General features: G+C 43.3%; 1 protein-coding gene across 1 annotated transcript in view; it reads right to left on the bottom strand.

Annotated features, from left to right (window-relative positions):
* Positions 1 to 27,244, bottom strand: part of C1H9orf153 (chromosome 1 C9orf153 homolog) — an 80,727-nt gene that overhangs the window by 2,030 nt on the left and 51,453 nt on the right. Inside the window, exon 4 of the transcript XR_013533138.1 lies at positions 4,302 to 4,417. The gene's annotated coding sequence lies outside the window, so the exon portion shown is untranslated. The remainder of the gene's footprint in view (positions 1 to 4,301; positions 4,418 to 27,244) is intronic.

Below are 27,244 nucleotides of genomic sequence, written 5' to 3'. Positions count from 1 at the left end.
ATTTGCATAGGTGACCCATGAAGAGGCATGAAGAGGTGACTGCACATACCCAGGGACTTGCCAAACTCTGCTTCCTTGCAGCCAATCATTGTCTAGCTTTAAAATTCCACCTCCAAGATCTTTCCCTCAAATCCATAACTGTAAATCTGGTATGAGGAGACAGATTTGAGCCTGACTCCTGACTCTTTGCTTGGCTGCCTGGCAATGACCCTTTCTCCCTGCAAAAAATCTGGTGCTTTGGTGTTTGGCTTTCTGTTGCATGGGCAAATGAACCCATTTCTGTCAGGTGACAGTATTCTTTTCATGTATGCCAAAAGGTGGTGTTTTCATGAGGTAGGAAAGGAACATTTTGCTAGATCCATCTCTTACCTTGGATGTGAAATTTGCATACAATGAAATGCACAGTCATTCATCAGATTTTGACAAATGCATTTGCCTTGTAACCACAAACTTACCAAGACACAGAATGTTACCATCACCCTAGAAAATTGCCTCATGTAGCCGGGTTCAGTGGCTCACGCCTGTAATCCAAGCACTTTGGGAGACCAAGGTGGACAGATCACCTGAGATCAGGATTTTGAGACTAGCCTGGCTAACATGGTGAAACCTCATCTCTGTTAAAAATACAAAATTAGCTGGGTGTGATGGTGTACACCTGTAATCCCAGCTACTCAGGAGGCTGAGGCAGGAGAATCACTTGAACCTGGGAGGCAGAGTTTGCAGTGAGCCAAGATGGTGCCATTGCACTCCAGCCTGGGCAACAAGAGCAAAACTAAAAAGAAAAGAAAAAAGAAAGAAGGAAAGAAGGGAGGAAGGAAGGAAGGGAGGAAGGAAGGGAGGGAGGGAGGAAGGGAGGGAGGGAGGAAGGAAGGGAGGGAGGGAGGAAGGAAAGAAAGAAAGAAAATTGAGGCCCGGCGTGATGGCTCATGCCTGTAATCCCAGCACTTTGGGAGGCCGAGGCGGGTGGATCACGAGGTCAAGAGATCGAGACTATCCTGGTTAACATGGTAAAACCCCGTCTCTACTAAAAAAATACAAAAAATTAGCTGGGCATGGTGGCACGTGCCTGTAATCCCAGCTACTCAGGAGACTGAGGCAGGAGAATTGCCTGAACCCAGGAGGCGGAGGTTGCGGTGAGCCAAGATCGCGCCATTGCACTCCAGCCTGGATAACAAGAGCGAAACTCCGTCTCAAAAAAAAAGAAAAAAGAAAATTATCTCATGCAACCTTTCCAGTCAATCCCCACCTATCCCAGAAAAGCAACCACAGTTCTGATTTTTTTCACTTGGGTTGGTTTTAAATTTTACAGATTTATTTGTATTTAATTTAAGTTTTCCAGGAGCCTATAAGTCACTTGTTAGATCATTATCAAACTCCTTCAAAGTGTTGTGGATGCTTGGGATTAAGGGAGAAGAACAGGGAGGGAAATTTGCATTTTTAAGATCTTTTTTTTTTTTTACTTTATAGAAGCTGATTATTCTGAATATTAAACTAATTTTATACGGAACAAAAGAGTCACCCCCCTAAGCAAATAATTAAAAAGAGCAGCCAAGCAAGTCAGCCACAGTTAGTTAGCAGCAGTTTTCAAAAGCCCACCACACAGTGAGGACTCCAGGCAAGCAGCAAAGCAGATGGTCTTTCCTCCCTTGGGACTGCCACAGGGCTCCAGTGCCTGGGGACTTAACCTCGGGAGTAACCAACCCTGATGCACAGGATCCCTCTGGCAGTCCCAAGGGAGGTTATGACAGTCCTGCAAGGGTCATGACAGCCCCTACCAGGTAGGAGGGGCAGGTGTTTGAGTCCTCATTCTTCAGAAGGGAGAACTAGTTTAGATGGCGTAAGTGGCAGCCTCCTGCTCACAAAGAAAGTGATCCACACAGCAGCCTTTCCGTCTCTCCACAGCCTCCTTTCAGACTAAGGTTTTAAGACTGATAGTAGCTTGCACCAGAAATTCTCATCTAGTAAGTTCCAACACAGACCTGTGTCCAAGGAAAGTCCTGCCATTTATCTCTCGGAATCTTGGAGTAGAGATCTGTTAAAGTATACTTGCATTAAGCACTTTGAGTTAGAGATGTAAGAATTTGGATAAATGGTCTTCTCTGGGAAGAGATCAAAAGCATCTGGCTCAACTGCAGAGGCATTCTGCTTTTTAATCCTCCCTATTAGCTGAATGACTGAGGTCTTGACAGTGAGATTTCAAGGCAGCCCTTACATGGAGAGGCAGCTTTTAGACATGTTGGCCTTGAATTCGCATCACATGGTAAGGTTGCCTCCCTTACAGAACCTTAAAGAGAGCTCTAAAGAGCTGTTGCCTGGGATACCTGTTTAAACAGCTAGTGTTGAGGCCAATCTTTGGGAATACTGGTTCCATGAGCAGAATGATGCCCATACATCTGGATTTTAAATGAATATCCTAAGCCGTTGCTCTGTGCTTTAAGAAATGCTGCCTTGCGTATGAAGGAAACAAAGCCTGACACCACATCGACAATATAGAACGCTGAGAGTCTTCCAGCCCACACACATGCCATGCCACATCAAAAGGTGCAGGATAGTTTCTTGTGGCTGTCATATCAAATTACTACAAACTGAGTGGCTTAGGAAAATAGAAACACATTCTCTTCTCCCAGCCTAGAAGTATGAAATCACAGTGTGGGCCGGGCTACACTCTCTTTGGAGGCCCTAAAGCGGGACGGTTCCTTGCTTCTTCCAGTTTCTGGAGGCGGCTGGCAATGTTAGGCACTTCTTGGCTTGCAGCCGCATCACTCCAATCTCTGCCTCCATCTGCACGTGGCCTTGCCTTCCTCCCAATGTGGGTCCCTTTGTATCCTCTCCTCTTTTTATAAGGACATCAGGCTGGGCACGATGGCTCACGCCTGTAATCCCAGCACTTTGGGAAGCCGAGGCGGACAGATTACCTGAGGTCAGGAGTTTGAGACCAGCCTGGCCAACATGGTGAAACCCTATCTCTATTAAAAATACAAAAAAAAAATTAGTTGGGCATGGTGGTGGCTGCCTGTAATTCCAGCTACTCGGGAGGCTGAGGCTGGAGAATTGCCTTAACCTGGGAGGTAGAGGTTTTAGTGAGCTGAGATCACACCACTGCATTCCAGCATGGGCAGCAGAGTGAGATTCTGTCTCAAAAACAAAACAAAACAAAACAAAAAAAAACTTTTCTAACATCTGATGGTTTTACAGGGGCTGAATATAAAAGTATTTGTACTGAAAGGTTTTCAGTATTCATTAAGAACATAGTAGTGTCTTTTCTTTAACATTTCAAGGGCTAATCAGGGTTTAATATGATACAAATTATATGACGATTAATAAGGTGAGGATTTTATGAATTCAAAAGAAAATTATTTAAAAGTGGGGAAGGATTTGAGAGAAGGAATGAAATGTCCTTAGATGGCATGGAGGCCATAATATAAAAGATATACAGGAAATATAGGCCCACAGTGTATTTACTGGCTCTAAGTTCCAGTCTAATTTCTAAATTAAATGGGACTCTGATGAAAAGACAGGGCATGGTCAACAGGCTGATATAGTCTTAGGAAAAGTAGATAACACCCAGCTATTGGAAAGCTGGCAGGCAGGCTCTCCTACTTGGCTATCTCCCCCTTTCTTTTAAACTCTTGACCTCCTGAAATTAAAGATTATGTAGTTCAAGCCTATTTTTTTATTACTGTTACAGTAAGCATGCTTGTGGCCAAGCATTTATTTTTATAATGTCTGTAACTTGCTTCAATATTTCAGCAATGTCAGTGTGATATTTACTCATTCAACAAATACTTGAGCCCTCATTATTCACCAGGCATTATTTTAGATGTGGCAATCATCAAAACAGACAAAAATGCTGACCTTCATGGAGCTTATATCTCATTTGTTATTTAAATCAAAATTTTATTTAAGAAGAATTTGTATTGTAGAGGTGATCAGCTAGTGTTTAACCATAAAGGCCACACTCCCCACAGCAGCTACTGTAAGCACTTGAGAAGCTATTCCTGTTAGCCCTAAAGGCTTAATATGAGGAATGTGAGAAACGGACTCTTGTCATTGAAATTAGTGGCATTCAATATAGTATGTGAACTGTCTTAAATATTTTGAGGATATTTCCTTTCTTATAAACAGGGCATAATATCTGGTAAACTTGCCAAGCACAGTGGCACACCCCTGTAATCCCAGCACTCTGGGAGGCTGCAGTGGGCAGATCACCTGAGGTCAGGAGTTCAAGACCAACCTGGCCAACATAGCAAAACCCTGACTCTACTAAAAGTATAAAAATTAGCTAGGCTGGTGGCACGTACCTGTAATCTCTGCTACTTGGGGGGCTGAGGCAGGAGAATCACTTGAACCTGAGAGGCGGAGGTTGCCATGAGCCAAGATTGTGCCACTGCACTCCAGCCTGGGAGACAGTAAGACTCTGTCATAAAAAAAAAAAAAAAAAAAAAAATCTGGTAAACTCTGTATTAATTCTCCTACCTTTCAGAATGGCTCTTTGGATTAGCAAGTCTGGAATTGATTGTGAAGATTTATAATTGCCTGATGCAGACTATAAGTAAACAATTATGCTTTTAGGATGTTGTTGCATTTCCCTAAAGAGAACCATTTATGGAAGATATGGTTGAAGCATCAGAGGAACACAGAGGCACTGAGCGTACCAGACAGATTGTATACACAGTTTCTCCACTGCTTGCTAATGATTTTGTCTGATAAATGTTTACATATATATATATATATATATATATATATAAGAAATATGTGAAAAAAAAAAAAGAAATACGTGATCAGGAACTGTCTTAGGAAGAGTAGGAAGAGGAAGAGGCAACAGCGACAGCTGTGACAAAGGCGTATCACTGCAGCTCCTGTTGAAGCTTCAGCCATGTTGTGGCCATGTGTTCCCTGGGCCTGCTCTTACACCTGGGAACATGAGCTCACTCGCCAACATTTTGACTGAGGCAGAAATGGCAACTAGAGGTCCCAGGGACATCTATCTCAAAGGTGTTTGGCATCTGCACTTTTCTAAACTACAATCGATGTTTTATAACTTTAACTGCTAGCCCTATTAAATCTCATAGATACATTTCTGAACAAATAGAACAGGTTTTCTTTGAGATATATGAGCACTGTCATCTGTCTTCTTGTGTTTAGGTGTGGTCTCTGAAGACACGATGAGCTTCCAATGCCTGTCCCTATATGCAAGTTCAATTCCACTGGTTTTCCTGCTTTCATAAGCTCTAGAAAGGCTTGCTTTGACTAAAAACAATGGTACTAAAGGACACTAATCTGAAAACATTCACAGTCACACAGCTAAATTAAGAACAGAGGCTGTTTATACACACACACACACACACACACACACACACACACACACGTATTTATTTATTTTGAAATGGAGTCTCACGCTGTTGCTCAGGCTGGAGTGCAGTGGAGTGACCTTGGTGGCTCACTGCAACCTCCGCCTCCCAGGTTCAAGCAATTCTCCTGCTTCAGCCTCCCAAGTAGCTGGGATTACAGGCAACTGCCACCACACCCAGGTAATTTTTATATTTTTAGGATAGACGAGGTTTTACCATATTGACCAGGCTGGTCTCGAACTCCTGACCTCAGGTGATCCACCAGCCTCATCCTCCCAAAGTGCTAGAATTACAGGCGTGAGCCATGGTGCCCGCCCTCTCTGTACCTATTAAAGTACAAATTTTGCATAGGCTTCGTCAGGTTCCACACCTATATAAAAGGACCTACTTTAAACCAAGCCTCTGAAGCCTTAACCTTAAAACACTGCTACGACTGTGCTGGTAGCCACCATGGTATTGCCTGATCAAAGGGTTGGTGATCCTTCAACCTGTTGAAGGAGTTACTCAGCTTTCAACAATGTCAGCATCAAAACTAAATCTTGGACCAGGCGTGGTAGCTCACACCAGTAATCCCAGCACTTTGGGAGGCCAAGGTGGGTGGATCACCTGAGGTCAGGAGTTCAAGACCAGCCTGGCCAACATGGTGAACCCCTGCCTCTACTAAAAATACAAAAAAATTAGCTGGGCATGGTGGTGTGTGCCTGAATTCCCAGCTACTTGGGATGCCACTGTACTCCAGCCTGGACGACAGAGCGAGACTCCATCTAAAAAAACAACGACAAAAACAAGAGCAACACTGAATCCTGGATTGATGGGTAATCATGGAAGTTATCATGAGTTGGCGTGCTAGGTACTGTGTGAAGCACTTGATGTATATAAACTCATTTAAGATTTGGTAGTTACCTAGTGGAGAGGGAACAATAGCACTTATGGAGGGGGCTTACCATGGGATTGGAATTCTTCTAAAGGCTTTGCATGTGTTAACTGATTTAATCATGACCAAAAACCTAGAAGGTTGTCAACCCCCTTTTTTGCAGAGGAGGACACTGAGGCATGAGGAAATTTAGTGACTTGTCCAAGGACATACGAAGGCAAATGACAAAGCAAACATTTCATTCAGACTGCTCTTGCTATTTAAATTTTCTTATACTTGATATGTGGCTCAGAGAAATTTTATAACTTAGCCAACATCATCCAGTGGTACTGATGAAGCTGAGACTTAAATCCATGATTTTAAATCTAAAACTAATGTTTATAATCATATCAGTGATTGTTTTTATTCAATTGACAACATTTTAATGTTTCTTTTCTTTTTTTCAGGCAAATATTTGATTCTTATAAAGATAAAACATATTATTAATAAGTTGAAAGTTTGTATATTTTAAAACTTTGGGTTTGACTGGGTGCAGTGGCTCATGCTTGTAATCCCAGCACTTTGGGAGGCGGGTGGATCACATGAGGTTAGGAATTCGAGATCAGCCTGACCAACATTGAGAAACCCCGTCTCTACTACAAATACAAAATTAGCCAGGCATAGTGGTGCATGCCTATAATCCCAGCTACTTGGGAGGCTGAGGCAAAAGAATCGCTTGAACCTGGGAGGCAGAGGTTGCGGTGAGCCGAGATCGTGCCATTGCATTCCAGCCTGGGCAATAAGAGCGAAACTCCATCTCAATTAAGAAAAATAAAATTGGTTTATCTGTTTTTTTCTACAGGTTTTGAGTTTGTACATTAATCTTTATTCCATTTTATTTCGATAGTGAATTTACCCATGTTCATTTTAATTATGAAAATATGCAACCAGCCCAAATGCCCATCAATCAATGAGTGGATAAATAAATTGTGATATATATGTATATATATACCATGAAATACTATCCAGCCATAAAAATGAATGAAATAATGGCATTCACAGCAACCTGGATTAAATGGAAGACCATTATTCTAAGTGAAGTAACTCAGGAATGGAAAACCAAACATCGTATATTCTTACTCATAAGTGGGAGCTATAAGGATGCAAAGGAGGAATTTATAGCAATGCAAGAATGGCCTAAAACAGATAGCTCTGAGGCAGAAGAATAGGATCTGGAGGCAGGGAACATAGGCCAATTCATGCTGACTTCCTAGAACTAAATCAAATGAAAACACTTCAGCTATAACAGGAAATATCCTCTCCATTTACACAGGGCATACACTGAGAAAATGATGGCAACTTTCCTTCCTCCTCTTCATTTACACAGGGCGCACACCAAGTAACCAATGGAAACCTCTGGAGGCTATTTAAAGCCCAGAAAATTCAGGAATAAGGCTCTTGAGCCCCTACGTTTGGGCCCACTCCCACCCCGTGGAGAGTACTTTCATTTTCAATAAATCTCTGCTTTTGTTGCTTCTTTCTTTCCTTGCTTCTTATGTTTTGTCCAATTCTTTGTTCAAGATGCCAAGAACCTGGACACCTTCTACCATTAACAGCTTGAGCAGGAACAAGAAAACAAACAAACAAAAAAATACAAAAAAGCAGATTGGTAACCTCACATTATCTCAGGTTACTTTCCTTGAAAGAGTTAAAGCAGAAGGGACTTTCTTATCACACTGGCTCAAATTAACTAGGCCCTTTCTGATTGGTTGCTGTGAATCTCCTGTTTTTAGGTAAAACTGGTCTATTCTTGTATTTTCCTGCTTCCTTAAAGTTTCAGCCTGATTATGTGGCACTTAGCAAGAGTGACTCCATTTTGTTTTGGTCTACTGGGGCCTAACGCAAGAGCTCAGTCCCAAACAATGGCCTCCTACTTAACAAGCTCCATGAAAACTTGACAGAGGTCCTTACTTTTCTCACTGTGCAACTAACTGGTAAATGATCTATCATAAACCAGCTTCGGAACCTGCGTTTTCTTTGGGAGTCAATGCTCTTCATTATGAAGGACATATTTACTTTCTTTATCTTTTTGAACACAAGGCTTTGCTCTGTCACCCAGGCTGGAAGTACAGTGATATGATTGTGGCTCACAGCTTTGAACTCCTGGGCTAAAGTGATCCTGCCATCTCAGCCTCCTGAGTAACTGGGACTCTAGGCATTTGCTACCATATCCAGCTCCTTTTTAATTTTTTTTTTTTTAGACTGAGTCTCACTCTGTCACCCAGGCTGGAGTGCAGTGGCTTGATCTCAACTCACTGCAACCTCCACCTCCCAGGTTCAAGCAATTCTCCTGCTTCAGCCTCCTGAGTAGCTGGAATTACAGGTGCATGCCACCACACCCAGATAATTTTTGTATTTTTAGTAGAGACGGGATTTCACCATTTTGGTCAGGCTGGTCTCGAACTTCTGATCTTGTGATCCGCCTGCCTCGGCCTCCCAAAGTGCTGGGATTATAGGCACAAGCCACTGCACCTGGCCTATGTTTTACATTTTTGCAGAGACGAGGTCTCACTACATTGCCCAGACTGATCTTGAACTCCTGGCCTCAAGTGATCCTCCTGCCTTGGCCTCCCAAAGTACTGGGATTATACGTGTGAGCCACTGCATCTGGCTATATTATCTAATTTCATCAAACATATGAGGCACACAATAAGTGGCAGACAAACACAGATTGTCTGGAAGGTTTAAAATGAAAGTGTTTTGGGGAATGGCAGAAGAAAATCTTTACAGTCATTCATTCATTTATTTATTGATTGGCCGATCATGAATGGAATGCTTACTGTGTCAGGAACTATGTCCATTATTGGGATCACAAAGAAGAGGAAGGGATAATGTTTGCATTCAGGGAGTTCACATTCTCATTACTTATGATATAATATGATAAGTACCCAAGAGATATTTGCATAAGTTTTAATATGGAATTTAAGAAGTATCTGACTTAGTTTGGGGAGCAGAGATGCCTAAGAGGAGGTGAGATGACTGCTGCAGGTAGTGGACAAGGTGCGGCAGGGCGAGGGAGGCAGAAGGGCACTGGTAGAAATGCAGGCAGCCTGAAGAAACCAACACCGGCCTTTCATTGAGAAGGGAATGAGAGAAGCAATCCCTACCAGGAACTCATAAATACTCTCTGTGGCAACTGTCAACTAAAAATCACAAAACCTATAAAGTTGAAATGGAGAACATTATTTCTGAGAAGGGTTAAACCTGTGGGCTGGGAAAGGGAGCCTCTGGCTGAGACCAAAACAGGCACTTTGAGAGAGAAAGGGTGGGACAGGTGTTTTATGCTAGACAGGCTGGCTAAACATACACAGTTAACAGGTTATAGGAGAAGCTGTGGATATTTATGAAAGAAGGTCTCCCAGCCTGGCCAACATGATGAAATCCTGTCTATACTAAAAATACAAAACTTAGCCAGGTGCGGTGGTGGACACCTGTAACCAGCTACTCAGAAGGCTAAGGCAGGAGAATTGTTTGAAGCCAGCAGGTGGAGGTTGCAGTGAGCTGAAATAATGTCACTGCACTCCAGCCTGGGTGACAGAACAATACTCTATTTCAGAAAAAAAAAAAAAAAAAAAAAAAAGGTTCTCAAGCATGCATGATGAGCAAACATACCTGTGACATACGTCCCATGTTCACTTTGGGGTGGTGATTTAACATTAACATGGAGTAAAATTAGGTTCTGTATGTCAAAAGGTGAGACCAAAGACACAAAGGTACATTGTGCACAGCCCTGACCAGGACCAGTCCCTGGTCGATGGGCATTCATCAGGAAGGAACGCCCTGCAAGTAGGTCTGCAGTCATGTTGAGACCACGAACAGGGAGGGTAGTCTGGCTGTGGAATCAGGCTGGTCAGTGGGGGAGAAGGGGAGTCTTCTTTTCTTTGCTTTCCAGGGCTGGTTTCTGTTTCTCTCTCCTCTCCCCTCTCCCCTACCTCTCCCCTCTCCCCTCTCTCTTCTCTCCTCCTCTCCCCTCTTCCCTCTCCCCTCTCCCTTCTTCTCTCTTCTCCTCTCCCCGCTTCTCTCTCTTGACATAGTCTTGCTCTCTTGCCCAGGCTGGAGTACAATGGCATGATCTTGCCTCACTGCAACCTCTGCCTCCTGGTTTCAAGCAATTCTCCTGCCTCAGCCTTCCAAGTAGCTAGGATTACAGGCACACACCACCAAACCCAGCTAACTTTCTGTATTTTTAGTAGAGACAGGGTTTTCCCATGTTAGCCAGCTGGTCTCAAACTCCTGACCTCAGGTGATCCACCCACCTCAGCCTCCCAAAGTGCTGGTGTTACAGGTGTGAGGCACTATGCCCAGCCTGTTTCTCTTTTAGGAAAGTGTCTAGTGGTGGTCAGTTGGGTAGGGGGTACTGAGGTGTGACTGACCTCCTGTCTCATCATGGCTGGGAAGCTCAGTGTTTAAAGTTTTTCTGGGGTCTTCTTGGCAGAGAGGGGTTGGTTCTGTCAGTCAGAGGGCTTAGGGTCTTATTTTTATTTCACACAACACATATTCAAATTATAAGATTTTGAACAATTAGTTCATCACTTAAAAATAAAAGCAAAAGAAGCTACAGGTCTTTTCCCTGATTCTATTCATTTATATTTTTATTAAATTGCAAATGTTTGAATAAAATTATCCCAAAAGGACCTGGGCACTGTCTCCTACAATCAAGGGAAAATGTACAGAATGATTTGTCCTTAACAGAAAACCAATTTTCTCTCAAGCACAAAAGTCATGCTGAATTAAATGAGCTCAACAAAGGGTCTCAAGGCAACAGGAAATTTTTTATGATTTGTTTTACTGATGGTGAAGGTTACTTCTGAAAGCCAACATTTTAAATTAGTTTTAAAGAATGTTTTGCAATAATATTACAGATTCATATTCAAGTGGGTCTTGAATATGACAGCAGGAAATCAGAGGAACATGAATCAAATAATATACAGGTAGGACCTAATAACAAAAGAGGAAGACGTAGATTCCTTTTTTTTTTTTTTTTTTTTTGAGACGGAGTTTCGCTCTTGTTGCCCAGGCTGGAGTGCAATAGCTCACTGCAACCTCCCCCTCCCAGGTTGAAGCAATTCTCCTGCCTCAGCCTTCTGAGTAGCTGAGATTACAGGCATGCACCATCCTGCCCACCTAATGTTTTTGTATTTTTAGCAGAGACAGGGTATCTCCATGTTGGTCAGGCTGGTCTCGAACTCCCGACCTCATGTGATCCATCTGCCTCGGATCTCCGTGTGTGGCTGAAGACATGGATTTCAAGGCAAAACTTATCAGGGACATGTAGCACCAAATTGTCTTTACCCAATGGATGTAGGAAAGTGGTCAAGTGAACATTTGTCTTTTTCAAAACTGTTGATCTTCAGGAAAGACTTGACAATATCCTTTCAGACTCAGCCATGTCTCTCCTGCATGAATATGTTGATCATAAATGTGAATGCTGAGAACAAATCTGCTCTAGGTCTGGGATGGCAAGTACACTTGGCTGCTTCTCTACCAGGGTAAAGCCTGAACCCAAGAGCCTTGACCTCCCCTGGCATAAGGGGCAACATGAACTGTAGGTGGCCAGGCAGAATAAAGGACAGAAACTATGTGTGTACTAGGAATTATTAGGGAACAAGCAGCAGAATCCCATCTGAAATAGCTCAGGTCAGAGGGGATTAATGGAGAAAATTCACCATGCAGTCACTCAGACATCCAAGTGGGGAACCCAGCAGCCCTGGCCATACAGGAATGGAGCTGGAGAACCTGTGGCATGGCTCAGTGGCTCCATTCACATGGGCCACCTGCTTGGTCATTTCTCCTTCACCCAGGTCTGCTGCATTCTTCTGCTGATTTTTTTTTTTTTTAAAGATGAAGTCTTACTCGGTTGCCCACGCTGAAATGCAGTGGCACGATCTTGGTTCACTACTACCTCCACCTCCCGGGTTCAAGCAATTCTCCTGCCTCAGCCTCCTGAGTAGCTGGAATTACAGGCGTGTGCCACCATACCCGGTTAATTTTTGTATATTTAGGAGAGACGGGGTTTCACCATGTTGGTCAGGCTGATCAACTCCTGATCTCGTGATCCTCACTCTTTGGCCTCCTAAAGTGTTGGGATTACAGGCATGAGCCATCCATTGAATCCAGGGTTTTTTGTTTTTTTTTTTTTTGAGAGGGTGTCTTGCTCTGTCACCAGGCTGGAGTGCAGTGGCTAGATCTCGGCTCACTGCAAACTCTGTCTCCCATGTTCAAGCGATTCTCCTCCCTCAGCCTCTTGAGTAGCTGGGACTGCAGGCGCATGCCACCACATTCAGCTAGTTTTTGTATTTTTAGTAGATACGGGGCCAGGATGATATCGATCTCTTGACCCGTGATCCATTCGCCTTGGCCTCCCAAAGTGCTGGGATTATAGACAGGAGCCCCCACACCCAGCCTCTTCTGCCAATTTTTAAAAATAGCTTTACTAGGTTTAATTCACATACAATAAAATTCACCATTTTAAAGGATACAATTCCTTGGTTTTTAGTGTATTCACAGAATAATGCAACCATCATCACTATCTAATTTCAGAATATTTCATCACTCAAAAAAGAACCTCGTACCCATCAGCAGTCAACCCTCATTTCCTCTCTTCCCCTCAGCTCTAGCATCCATAGACCTACTTTATGAATAGCTATGGATTTTCTGTTCCAGATACTTCATATAAATGCAATCATACACTATGTAGCTTTTTATAACTGGCTTCTTCAAAACATTTTTTAAAAGACAAGGTCTGACTATGTTGCTCAGATTGGAGTGCAATGATACAACCAGAGCTCATTGCAGCCTCAAACTTCTGGGCTCAAGTGATCCTCTTACCTCAGCTTCGCAAGTAGCTGGCACTACAGGCATGCACCACTGTGCCTAGCTTGAATGGTTTCTTTTACTCAGCATAATGTTTTTAAGATTCATTCATGTTGTAACATGACTATTTCATTGCTTTTTAACATATGAATAATATTCCACTCTGTGGATGTACCATATTTTGTTTACCCATTCATCAGGTGAGGGCATTTGGGCTGCTTTTACTTTTGGGCTATTATGAATAATGCTGCTATGAACATGTGTGTACCTGTAGATATCCAGTTGTCCCAGCTCCATTTGTTGAAAAGAGGCGGAAGCTGCAGTGAGCCGAGATCACACCATTGTACTCCAGCCTGGGCAACAAGAGTGAAACTCCGTCTCAAAAAGAAAAAAAAAGGTCCATATCCTATAATTCCCTGTTTCTCTCCAGTCCTAGAAAGAGAATCTGACTGGCTCAGCCAAGGCTAGGGGTTGGCATCTCTTCAGTCAGGTGTCTGCTATGGTCCTATCAGCTATGGCTAGAGTAGAGGGTTGGGACATGCAGTATGCACGTGGCTGCTGAGGCCCACATCTAGGGTGAACGACTCATCCTGGTTTGTTCAGAACTTCCCTGGTATTAGTATTGTAAGTCCCACATCTCCCAGCCCCTCTTCAGTCCTGTGCAAACTAAAATAGTTGGCCACCCTATGCCTCCTCCTCAGCAATACCTGTGTGTACATAGGGTTGGGGTGCGTCACTGAACAAGGGCATTGGTTAGGAGGTAAAAATAGACTCATTCAACACAATGTTTTTGACTCCCAGAGTATATCAGACTGCTTGAGCAGAGGTAAGTGTATTTAAAACTGGAGTTCCAGAACATGATAAATCTTTTTTGGGTGCTATGTGCCCAGGACTGGAAAGTAAGACCATTTTTAGACATGGTCCTTGGGAAGACCCAAAAAACAGAAGAGAAAGAAATGTTTCCTACAAAATACCTAAATCTAGAAGGTGGAATCTCGACCCACAGGCCCACCTCAGTTGTCTTGTTTATCCAGAAAGATGGCTTTATAAACTTTGTGTCACAGTCCTTTTCAGGCTGTCCCACGTTCCATCCTCCCTGTTGCCTTATATGTGCCCCTATACACAAAAATATTACCAGCTGGGTCCTGGAAGGTATCTGAGTTTGTGACTCCTGGCCTAAAGAGAGTACTGTTGGTACTATTCCTTATTCTGGTGGTGAGAGAAAGAAAAGTTTAAGTTCAGGAGTTGAGAAATAACACCAGCTGCAAAAATAACTTATTTGGTGGGAAAATTGGGCAGAATTTAAGTGCACTGATTAGTTAATAATTCTTACTGAACATCACCAGTACTTAAAGCAGGGGGAATACCTAGAAAAGATAAGAGCTGACACCAGAGAAAGTAGTTAGAAAATTTCTGGATCTGGCCGGGTGCGGTGGCTCAAGCCTGTAATCCCAACACTTTGGGAGGCCGAGGCGGGTGGATCACGAGGTCAAGAGATTGAGACCATCCTGGTCAACATGGTGAAACCCCGTCTCTACTAAAAATACAAAAAATTAGCTTGGCATGGTGATGCATGCCTGTAATCCCAGCTACTCGGGAGGCTGAGGCAGGAGAATTGCTTGAACCCAGGAGGCGGAGGTTGCGATGAGCCGAGATCATGCCATTGCACCCCAGCCTGGGTAACAAAGAGCGAAACTCCGTCTCAAAAAAAAAAAAAAGAAAGAAAGAAAATTTCTGTATCTGTGAAGGTATGGGCATCCCCAGAAGCCAACCCTGAGGAGAGGACCCAGGTTCGAGCATTTCAGTGGGAGGTGATTCGAGGTGTCCCTACTGTGGAGTGGAAATGTGACTCAGGGAAGGAAGCCAATAAAAGGCACCTCTGCCTGGTCCCCCTGGGCAAGCCTGGGAGAGAGTGCAGAACACAAACCTCAGAGTAGCCCATGTGAGTGATGTCATGATTTATGATCCTAATGTCTCCAAATGGAGTCACTCATGTCAAGAGTGAAGTCCACAGTGAAGTCAATTCCCCTTCAATGCAATGAACATACAGGATGGCCTGAGGTGGTAAGATTACACCTGCTGCTGCCAGGTATCACCCCAAGCCTGACCTTGGCCTCGCAGAGTGCTGGGATTGCAGGCATGAGCCACCATGCCTGCCCTTATTAGGTTTTTTAGAGATAGAGTCTCATTTTCTTGCTCAGCCTGAAACCAACCTATGGAAAGAGGAAGATGGCTGAGATCATGAGAATAGATCCATTTACTGAGGATCATAAAGACAGCAAAGATCTGGACTTCTCCATGATGCCTTCAGAGGCTCTGCCCTTGAGAACTCTGAGGCCTTCTCCCAACTTTGACGAGGCTGCACCAGAGAAAAGCAAGATCCCCCGCAGCCAGCACTGGAAGGGCATCTGGACCTCAACTGCACACATTTTCTGCTGCCACTGCAATACCCAGACCTTGGTGGGGGCTGTCTGTCCCAAAAGGCAGATAGTGTTGGATGTTAGATTTTACCAGCATTCTTGGCAGTGAGCCCAACGGTACCTGTTAGCTGAACGAAGCAGAAAGGGGATTATTATAGAATATTAGGGGGCTCACAAAGCTTCTGGGAGGGCCAGAGTGTCAGCTACACCATAGGATGTCCCAGGGAACACTCCACTACTTCAGGGCCAGGCACCCACCCACAGAGCTATCACTGGGCACTGTGGTCCCCCAGCTACCCCCCTACTGCCTTTCCGGGTGGGAGTAACTGAAGCTCCCTCAGTGAGAATAACCAGAGGCTATTGACTCAAAGCATGGTATAATGAGGGAGTCATGCCCCATCACTTGCACTTGGCAGAGGCTCAAAAGCAGGCAGGGGAGTGGGGAAGCTGTGTGCTGATAAGCTTTGGGGATGCCCTGATTGGAGACTGTTGGCATGGTGGATGAATTAGAGATGGAGCATCCTATGGGATTGGTTAGAGAGCATATGGGGCTTTTTCAGGTCGGTCCTGAGTTGGAAGCAGAGGCAAATATTTGGTAGTAGCCCACTGAGGTGGTACGCATCTATAATCCTAGCTATGAGAGAGCCTATGGGAGGATGGCTGGAGCCCAGGAGTTAGAGAGCAGCCTGAGCAAGAAAACAAGACTCCATCTCCAAAAAAACTAATAAGGCCAGATGTGGTGGCTCATGCCTGCAATCCCAGCACTTTGGGAGGCTGAGGTGGGTGGATCACCTGAGGTCAGGAGTTTGAGATCAGCCTGGATAACATGGTGAAAACCCATCTCTACTAAAAATACAAAATTAGCTGGGCACAGTGGCATGTGCCTGTAGTTGCAACTACTCGTGTGGCTGAAGCAGGAGAATCACTTGCATCCCGGAGGTGGAGGTTGCAGCAAGCCGAGATCATGCCATTGCACTCCAGCCTGGGCAGCAAGAGCAAAACTCCATCTCAAAAAATAAATAAATAAATGAATAAAGATAATGAAAATAAAAAAGAAATAAAATTCAATTTGGGGAAGCTAGCAGCTACTGACCAAGTCCTGATCACGTGGGGCCGAGTGCCTCTGCTGTCTCCCGCATCACTCTCTCCTGGATGGACAGCTCCTGGCTGTAGGTGCCTGGATCCTACAACAGAGTACCTGGCTCTTCCCTGGGGGTGGGCGACCATGGGGGACATTCATCCATGAGAAAAAGGAGGTTCACACAGGCAGATACAGGGCAGCCACACAACACAACCGGTGTCTGTCATATAAATTTAACTGGTGACCAAGGAGTCACAAAACTATTTTTGGAGGTGGAACCCGGAACTTCTTGAACCAATGAATAAAAAGAGAAATGATTCTTGTGTCAATTTTCCTCCAGGGAGTGAAACTCAAATGGATTCCTTCAGAGAAAGCACAGAAAGTTTAAAGGACAAGAACATTCTCACGATCTCTTCACCAAAAATTAATAATTATTATAGTAACCATTGTTAATATTTTGACATTTTTACTATTTCCTTAGAATATTTTCATCCTTTTTATTTACATGTTTGAGATCATACTATACACACAATTTCATATTCTGCTTTCTCGCTTAACTCTATATCATAAGCATTTTATGACTTCACTGTAACTCCCTGTAAACATTATTTTATGACTTAATAGTATTTCACTGTGTGGTTGTATATACATTATTCATGTAGCTATTCCCAGAACATTGGTTATTCAGATTGTTTCTCATTTCTGTTGTTATTATCAACAAGTATCAATCCTTGTTTTTGTTTCTAAATGGGACATGTTTTAGAGGGGAATTACCAAATCATAGGACATAAATGTCTTCCTCACAGGACTATTTGTAAAGCCAGAAGTATAGCAGGACTTTGTGACCTTCTCACTGTCTGCTTTCTATTTCTGGTCACCAGGAGAGAGAGACAGAGTAAGTGAAGACAATGTAAAGAAACATACGCCCAGCAAGGAGAGGCTTCCGAAACTTATCCTGAGATGGCTCTGAATTTGGATTATGTTATGAAATGATTTCTCGTCTGCTGAGGGATCCTGCAAGTGTTTATGGGAGATATTTTGCTAGCTTGTGGTTTGCAAAAAGAGCAGTGAAACTTATCCTGATTCTGAATAAGTGATAAGAACATTTTACAGTAATTATAATAGCAGGCAATCCATAATGATGTATTTTTTAAATTGGGGGTGTGTCTTAGTTTATTCTGTGCTGCTAAACAGAATATGACAGCCTGGGTAATTTGTAAAGAGCAGAAATGTATTTCTCATAGTCATAGAGGTTTGGAAGTCCAAGATCAAAGGGCCAGCATCTGATGAGGGCCTTTGTGCGGCATCATCCTATAGTGGAAGACAGGAGGACACAGAAAGTGGGGGGCAGGGGGGAGAGAGAGAGAGCGTGCGCAAGAGAAGGCTGAGGTCCTCCTTTCGTAAGAGACCCACTTTCATGATAATGGCATGAATTCACACTTAAGGCGGGAAAACTAATGACTTAAACACCTCTTAAAGGTCTTACCTTCCAATATTGCACATAGAGGATCAAATTTTCAACACCTGAACTTTGGGGGACACATGGAAACCATAGCAAGGTGAAAAATCCATTCTTTACTACTTTAACAAAATACATATCTGAAAAATTGACATCTGAGGCCATCCTTCACAAACCATAGGGGTGTATCAGAAACATGTGGAGGGCTTGTCAAAACACACATTTATCAAGGGTTCAATCTCTGGGCCCTACTCCAAGGACTCTGATTCGCATTTCTAGCTAGTTGTCAGAGGATGCCAGTCCTGGGACCTCACCTTGGGGCTTTGCTAAATTTGGCATAAAGAATTATAAAGAGGGGCATTGTAGGTGGCCTCAAATAACATAATTCGAGAAAAGGGGATCTGTAGCCTCACTTCCTATTCAACCATGAGTGACGGTTACTTGTGAAACATGAGGACTTGTGGCAGACAGGCAAATAAAGTCATGAGGCTAAGGAGAAACAAGCCTGTGTCCTGGGGCTGTGGGTTCTACCAGATTCTGTGCTTAAGGAAGCCCACCACCACCACCTCTCTTTCTTTTTGAGACAGCTGGAATGCAGTGACACCATCTCAGTTGGCACTCTGCCTCCTAGGTTCAAGTGATTCTTGTGCCTCAGCCTCCCGAGTAGCTGAGATTACAGTGCATACCACCATGCCTGGCTAAACTCTGAATCTTTAGTAGAGACAGGGTTTCACTTTGTTGGCCAGGCTGGTCTTGAACTCCCTGGCCGTAAGTGATGTGCCTGAATTGGCCTCCCGAAGTGCTGGGATTACAGGTGTCAGCCACCATGCCTGGCCCTCCTTGCACTTTAAAGCTTAATAATATTTCATTGTTTTTCTGTACTGCATTTTGTTTATCCCTACCTCTGCGGATGGACACGGGTTGCTTGCACCTCTTGGCTGCTGCGAATAGTGCTGCTAAGAGTATGAATGTGCAGTTGGAGAAAGCTTTTTTTTTGATATGGAGTTTCACTCTTGTTGCCCAGGCTGGAGTGTGATCTCGGCTCACTGCAGCCTCCGCCTCCTGGGTTCAAGTGATTCTCCTGCCTCAGCCTCCCCCCGAGTATCTGGGATTACAGGCATGTGCCACCATGCCCAGCTAATTTTGTATTTTTAGTAGAAACAGGGTTTCTCCATGTTGGTCAGGCTGGTCTTGAACTCCCGACCTCAGGTAATCCGCCTGCCTTGACCTCCCGAAGTGCTGAGATTACAGGTGTGAGCCATGGCACCTGACCCGGAGAAAGCTCTTTTTAAGGGCCTGGAAGAAGAGCCTGCAGCACCTGTAAAAATCTGGGCCTTCTCAGCCCTGGCTGAACTTACAGCCAGGTGGCAGACCCCACTTTTGCCTATTTCATGCCCCTTAGGTCCACCTCTGACTTCTTCTATAGCTGCTGGACAGTCCCCTGGGAAATCTGCCTCACCAGAGCCATGACTCAATCACCTACCTTCTCCCCTGGGCTTTCTCAACTGGTACTGTGGGAGCTGTCTTGCTCTGCAAGTACAGGAGGACTAATGCCCCCAGACAACCCTAGACCAGTGGGGTGTAGCTGGTGGATAATGCCATGGCCTCCCATCTTTCTCGTGGACAATTTTGGAAGGCATTCACCTTTTCAGAGGTCCCAGAGAGTCGAGGGGCCACAATAACACGCTCTGATGTTGGAGTTTTCTCCTTCCCCATCTTGCTCTCCCTGCTCCCCTACTCCTGCTGGCTGAGCTTGTCTCCATATAAACCCCCTGCCTCCAGGTCCTTCTTTCACAGGAACCGAAGGAGCACAAAGGCTGGTCCTTGCCTTTGGGTACATGGCCTGTAGCTTTCTTCTCTGCACATTGTCCAGCGGTGCCAAACATGGGGAGACTAAAAAGATAACAGGATTTTAGGAGAGGAGAAGCAGAAGGACTCCAGAGAGATATCACCTGACCTAGGTCCCAGAGTTAATTAGGAGGTGACTTCATACTTATAGTGTCCTTTCTTGTATACATGTGGTTTCTGGATGAGATCAGCAACATCAGTATCACCAGAAACATGGTAGAAATGCAAATTCTCAGACCTCTACCCAGACCTACTGGATCAGAAACTCTGGGGGTGGCCAGCAATCTGTGTGTTATCAAGCCCTGTGGGGGATCCTGATGCACGCTGAAGTTTGAGACTGTAGGGGAGGAAACACTTTTCCTCTGCCTGAGGCCCTGCAAATTAGACCGACAAAAGATCAACACGAGAGAAAGTTTACTAATGTGTGCTGAGCAGTGTACATCCCATGGGAGACACCTCCATGATGAGTAACTCAAAGCGGTGCTTAGAACTTGGCTTACACAACATCTTAGCAAAGAAAATAAATTATAGAGAAGTGACAAGACAAAAGAAAACAGGTTTAGACCTCTAAGGGCAGCAAACTGTGGGAAGGTAAGTGTGTGGGGAAACTAATGGAGTGAGGTTTGTTTATGCAGGTCCATCTTGGTGCTGGCTTTTCATCATTTTCATGGCCATAAACTTCCCTTAGGAGAAGGTATTTATGGCAGTCCTCATTTCTCAGAAGTTTCTGCATTTAGTCAGATAAGGCAAATGCTGAGAAATCTTCTTTTTGCATCTTTTTTTTTTTTTTCCTTTAGCTTAAAAGAATCCTTATGCGGCCAGGCCTGCTGGCTCATGCCTGTAATCCCAGGACTTTGGGAGGCTGAGGCGGGCGGATTACCTGAGGTCAGGAGTTCAAGACCAGCCTGGCCAATGTGGTGAAACCCTGTCTCTAGTAAAAATACAAAAATTAGCTGGGTGTGGTGGTGGGGACCTGTAATCTCAGCTGCTTGTGAGGCTCAGGCAGGAGAATCACTTGAACCTGGGACAGGGAGGTTGCAGTGAGCCAGATTGTACCACTGCACTCTAGCCTGGGTGACAGTGAAACTCCATCTTAAGAAAAAAAAAAAAGAATGCTTATGCCAATGTGGCATACTTCAGATTAGCAAAAATTTCTGCTTTATATGCATAGCTGGTTTGAATAAAAATAACATTTCCTTACTCTGACCTTCAGGTTCTGCATGGGGTTGGGGAGCAGAGATCTTCACTACTCCCTAGCCATACAGCTTGCTCAGTACCCCTCCTCTGATGCTCCACCTGTGAAAGAAAGACCTAGAAGCCCTTATTCTATAAGGAATCCCTTCCACACACAAATATGAGTTTCTCCTTCGAGAACAGAAGATTGGCCTCCAAACATTAAAGCACTTACTACGTAGATACAAGACCAAAGACAAAACCCCAATGAACATATATATCTTTTCCTTTTCAGTCATTGTTCAATAGAATTTACTGAACAATGGCTTAATTCAAAGGCCATAAAAACATCCAGTTTTGATTTTGATGTTGGAAACTTTCTGTGTTCTTTCTTTCTTTCTTTTTTATTTGAGACAGATCTTGCTTTGTTGCCCAGTCTGGAGTATAGTGGCACGATCTTGGCTCACTGCAACCTCCACTTCCCAGGTTCAAACTATTCTCCTGTCTTGGCCTGGAATTACAGGCATGCACCACCATGCCTGGCTAATGTTTGTATTTTAGTGGAGATGGGGTTTCAGCATGTTGGCCAGGCTGGTCTCAAACTCCTGACCTCACGTGATCCACCTGTCTTGGCTTCCCAAAGTGCTGGGATTACAGGTGTGAGCCACTGTACCCAGCCTTCTGTTTTCTTTCTATTACAGAATAACATCTTAAAAAGTGACTTCTTTCCAAAACTCCTGACACCAGTCTAATAATGAGAAAACATCAGACAATTCAGATTGAGGATGTTTTGTAGGATAGCTGGCTAGGACTCCTCATAATGGTTCTGCTACCAATGAACTTGTTTTACTTTTTTTTTTAATCACACACTTTATGACTTCTCATATGATGTAGTTTGTTTCAAATGCTTGTGAATTATTTTTTAGAAAATTTACAAAATAATACTATGGAAATTAATGATAATCACCAAAATCTACCAGTTGTTATAATTGATTCAGCAGTGTTTTCCTCTGCTCTCTTAAGTCTAGTAACAGGCCTGAACATTAAACTGACACAAGACAGATTAACAAGACAAGTGGCATACTTCATATGTATAGGGGGAGCCTCATAGAAAAGAAGTGAAAACTCCAAAAAGCAGTTAGCCCTGGGAGTTTATATACCATTTTAACAAAAGGCAAAAAATTATGGAGAAGTGACAAAAAACAAAAATGTGTTTGAGCTTCTAGGTGTGGTAAATTATGGGAAGGTAAATATAAGGGAAAAACTAATGGAAGACAGGGGCTGTTTATAAGGTTTGTTATGCAGACTCAAGTCTATGCCATCTCTAATAATAAGAGTTATGTTCTCTTCCTAGTATAAAGAGGGCAGGAGAAACACCTTCACAAAGGGAAATTTAGTTTTTCTTTTAGTCAGTAAGGAAGAGGGGAGTGTTCCTTACACATCTAATTTTTCTTTTTCTTTTCCTTTTTTTTAATTTTTGAGTCAGGGTCTCACTCTGTCACCCAGGCTGCAGTGCAGTGACATGATCTTAGCTCACTGTAGCCTCAAATTCCTGGGCTCAAGTGATCCTCCCACCTCAGCCTCTTGAGTAGCTGAGACCACATGCATGTGCCACCATACCTGGCTAATTTTTGTATTTTTTTTTAGAGATGGGTTTTTGTCATGTTGCCCAGGCTAGTCTCAAACTCCTGGGCTCAAGCAATCCACCCACCTCAAGCCTTCCAAAATGCTAGGATTACAGGTGTGAGCCACCGGGGCATGCCCTGTCTGATCTTTCTTAATTGGCTTTAGTTCAAAATAATTCTTATGCCAAAGTGGCATACTTGGGATTGGCATATTCTGATCCCCTTTGATTCAAAGGCCATAAAAAATCCATTTTTGATTTTGGTGTTGGAAACTTATACTGTTCTCTTTCTACTGCAGAATAATGTGTTAAAAAGTGATTTCTTTTCAAAAACCCTAACACCAGTCTAATCATGAGAAACATCAGATGATCCAGATTGGGGTATGTTTTATAGGATACCTGGCTAGGACTCCTCAAAAAGGTCACAGTCATCAGAAACAAGAAAAGACTGAGATACTTAGGCCAGAGGAGAGTAAGATGTGACATGTAAAGGCAGTGTGGTGCCCTTGATGGAATTCTGGAACAGAAAAGGAACATTAATGGGAAAATTCATAAAATGTGAATGCATTTGGAGTTTATGTCATAATAATGTATCAATGTTAGTTTCTTAGTTTTGACAAATGTACCATGGTGATGTAGATAATAACGTTGGAGGAAATGAAATCAAATGTTACGGTGAGATGTATACAAGAGCACCCTGTACTTTCTTTGAAATTCTTCTGTAAAATCTAGTTATTCCAAAATAAAAACTTTATCTCAAAATGCCATCCATGGTAAATTATATTTTAATGGCTACAGTAAAATTATGTTTCCTAAATATCAGTCATTTGTGTACAATAATGAGTTTTCCTTTTGCTATGTATTGATATCATCGGTACTGTTTTCTCTAAATTGAATATTTTGAAATAAAGTATATACCTTTATCATGGGGTTATCTGTGGTAACATCAATATAATGGTATAAGTTTAATGTGTTATTTAAATACTTATCTACTATCTTTTTTTAAGAAGTGAATTTTGATAGATATTTTTTCCCCTGAAATCCAAACACAATGTCATGCCTCCTGTTTGGTCTGGCTTTTCTGACTCATAGCACATGACCTTGGCTAATGCTGTGCCCACCCTTCTCTGTCTGGGAAACATATTCTCCATCTCTCGGCTTACATGTAACCTCCTCAGGGAAGAGCTTCCTCATGTCTCTGACTAGTTTCTGCTGGTGTCAGGGGCATTTGAACCAGAGACACTCCATTTTGAATAGGAGCTGGGTAAAATAAGGCTGAGACCTACTGGGCTGCATTCCCAGGAGGTTAGGATGAGATATAAGGTCAGCACAAGATAAAGGTCACAAAGACCTTGCTGATAAAAGGGTGCAGTAAAGAAGCTGGCCAAAACCCGCCAAAACCAAGATGGTGATGAAAGTGACCTCTGGTCATCCTCACTGCTCATTATATGCTGATTACAATACATTAGCATGCTAAAAGACACTCCCACCAGCTCCATGACAGTTACAAATGCTGTGGAACATCAGGAAGTTACCCTATATAGTCTAAAAGGGAAAAAACCCTCAGTTCCGGGAATTGCCCACCCCTTTCCCAATAAATGAATAATCCACTCCTCATTTGGTATGTAATCAAGGAGTAACTAACTATAAGTATACTCAGTCGAGCAGCCCATGCTGCTGCTCTGCCTATGGAGTAGCCCTTCTTTTATTCCTTTACTTTCTTAATAAACTTGCTTTCACTTTACTCTATGGACTTGCCCTGAATTCTTTCTTCTGCAAGGTCCAAGAATCCTCTCTTGGGGTCTGGACCAGGACCTCTTTCCAGTAACAGTGGCATTGTATAACTCTCCTTTCCAACATTTGTCACACCCATATATTGCCTGTCCACAGCAGTTCTCTCATACTTTTCATATCTCATTTTCTGCCCCAAATAAACAAACTTCAGAAGCAACAGCAGCTCCCAGGGTTTGCCCTTCCTGGAGCCAGCTGGAAGTCTGGGGTGCACTGGCAGAGGCGGCTGCAAGGGGGCGCTGTGGTGTTGGTGGGGGCCACTGGGAGAGAGAGGAAAGGGCAGAGACTTTTTAGGAAGGATATAGGTTCAGTGCTCAAGAGAGGAGGCAGAAGAGAACTAGATTTCTGGTTACAGAAGAGAAGGAACATGGATGCAGGTGTGGAGAGAAGAGAATGAGAATATCTCAGGAAGAATCATAATTTGGAGAGAGAGAAAGGTTATTAATGATATCAAGGCATTCTCTGTCTCATTTTAGCCACATATGTAGAAATGAAAAGGCTAGTGAAAATGTACAGACTGTGTTTGGCAAAGGGCTACTTATATTCTTACTAAGAACCCAACATTGGCAGTGAAAATCTAGTTTTCTTGTGTTATAATAGTTCCTCAATGCTGTTTGTGAAGAAAGTGAAATTATGGAGTAATGAAAATATTCTAATATCTGATACTGATTAGAAAGAATGTAAACTCAAGGTCTGTTAGGAGGTGCTCAGAATAAAGACCTAAACATCTAGAAAGAAAGGCAAGTCCCTTTCCGATAACAGTCTACTCATGAAAGGGCTAAAATATTTATTAGGACTCAGAAACATATGACTTAAAAGAATGATGAGATTTAATGCAAAATTCAGTGAGTTCTTTTTGGATTCATTTGGGTTCGATAAACATTTAAGTATCTACTGTCCATGTTGGGCTATCACTGAGAAGAGGTGCCTGGCTGGTTGAGGCAGACATGCGCAGCACTGCCACAATACAGCTGAAAAGCATGTGCCCCTGTCCATTTGTGGGAGGTGCAAAGGTGATTGAGAGCAAGTGGCAATGTGTGTAGATGGCTATGGGGCGAAGGGGCTGGGAAGGGTTCACTAGAGGCAGTCATGTTGCACAACAAACCATCCCAAAACTTGGTGGCTTGCAATAACATTTTTTTTTCACCCATGGTCTGAAGGTCATTGGTAGGAAGGGGATCAGACTTGCTCATGGGGTTCTCATCCACTTTGAACCAGTGACTACTCCAGGACATATTCCCATGGCAGATGGCAGGAATGCAAGAGGACATATGCCATGTCTCTAAAGGCTTGGTTTGAAATTGTCATGATCCCATGTCTGTCCACGTGTCATCAGCCAGAACAAATGAAAATGTCCTAACTCAACATCCATGGAGTAGAGAAATACACGCTTCTCACTCTAGTGGAGGGTGACACAGTTATCAGGCAGAGGGTGGATGCATAGTCTCAGCATGAAGGGAGGGATAGAGAACAGGAGCAATCCATTGAAATACCTTGGTTGGTGATGCCCAAACAGGAATTTGAAGGATAAATAGAAGCTGGCCAGGCAGTAGGATGGAAAAATTTCATTTTGTCATAGGCTTAGCTCAGATTAGTGCCATTCTAGTTTCCCTAAGACGTCAATTATTGAATTTCAGGTATGAAAGAAAGGAAAATGGATGCCTTCCTTGTTTTCTTCCAAGTTGACACTGTAGGTTTTAGTTCTTCTCTGCACAATCCTCAAAGGAGTTCCTTATATGAGTTCTACTGGGACTCTGTTGCATTTTGTTCAACCTGAACATTGCAAAGTTGAACTGAGGAGAAAGGCCCTGGGTAATGTGACCATGAGAAAGAAGATGCCTTGGAATGCTATGAAGCATCTTTGTATTCAAAAGGCAGCTGGCTGCTCTCCCCAGTGAGTCACACATAAAGGGCCGCTGTTTATTGGTGTCTCTGGTCCTACTGAACACTCAGTGTTGTGGGTTCCCCAGGAAGCCCTGAGAGTACACTTTGAAAATCAGACAGGTGTCTGTAAATGACCTTCCAGTTCTGTCTCCTTGCATTGCTGTGAATAATAGTGTGAGGACTGCTGTCTGGAGAGCAGGGAGCCTGAAGTCATGGCATTCCAAGGGGCTTCAGGCATCCTCAGTTTCTTTATGAAAAGCATTTCATTCTCCTAGGGGAGTGGTGAGGAGGCTGCACCAAGAAGACAGAGGAGAAATCTGTGTGTGTGTGTGTGTGTGTGTGTGTGTGTGTGTGTGTGTAAGAGAGAGAGAAAGACAAAGAAAGAGAGAGGCATACTGGATAAGATGGCAGAGAGGAGGCAGGACTAGCTTATACCTCCAGCTCTGGAGACTCACATCGTAAACTTTTGCTCCAAGAACTATGCAGGAACATTCTGGGAAAGCCAAGGGAATCCACAGACCCTGTGTGTGTGTGTGTGTGTGTGTGTGTGTGTGTGTGTGTGTGTGTGGTGTGTGTGTGTAAGGTGGAGAATGTATATTTTGTGTATTTAAAATGGAGAGCTCTATAAATATTTATTGAGTTTACTTGTTCCGGATCTGAGTTCAAGTCCTGGATATCCTTATTAATTTTCTGTCTTGTTGTGTCTAAATCTCTTTATGAGTCTTATGTATCTGGGTGTTAGGATCATTAGCTCTTATTGTTGCATTGATCCTTTTACCACTATATCTTTGTTGCTTTGAAATCTATTTTATCAGATGTGAGAATTGCAACTCCTGCTTTTTATTTATTTAGTTTTGCTCTCCATTTTGTTGGTAAATCTTTCTCCA

Source organism: Callithrix jacchus, chromosome 1 (genome assembly GCF_049354715.1).
Source record: "Callithrix jacchus isolate 240 chromosome 1, calJac240_pri, whole genome shotgun sequence".
NCBI classification, from domain to species: Eukaryota; Metazoa; Chordata; class Mammalia; order Primates; family Cebidae; genus Callithrix; species Callithrix jacchus.
Note: the sequence above shows the minus strand (reverse complement) of the source record. Positions and strands in the feature narration are given on the sequence as shown.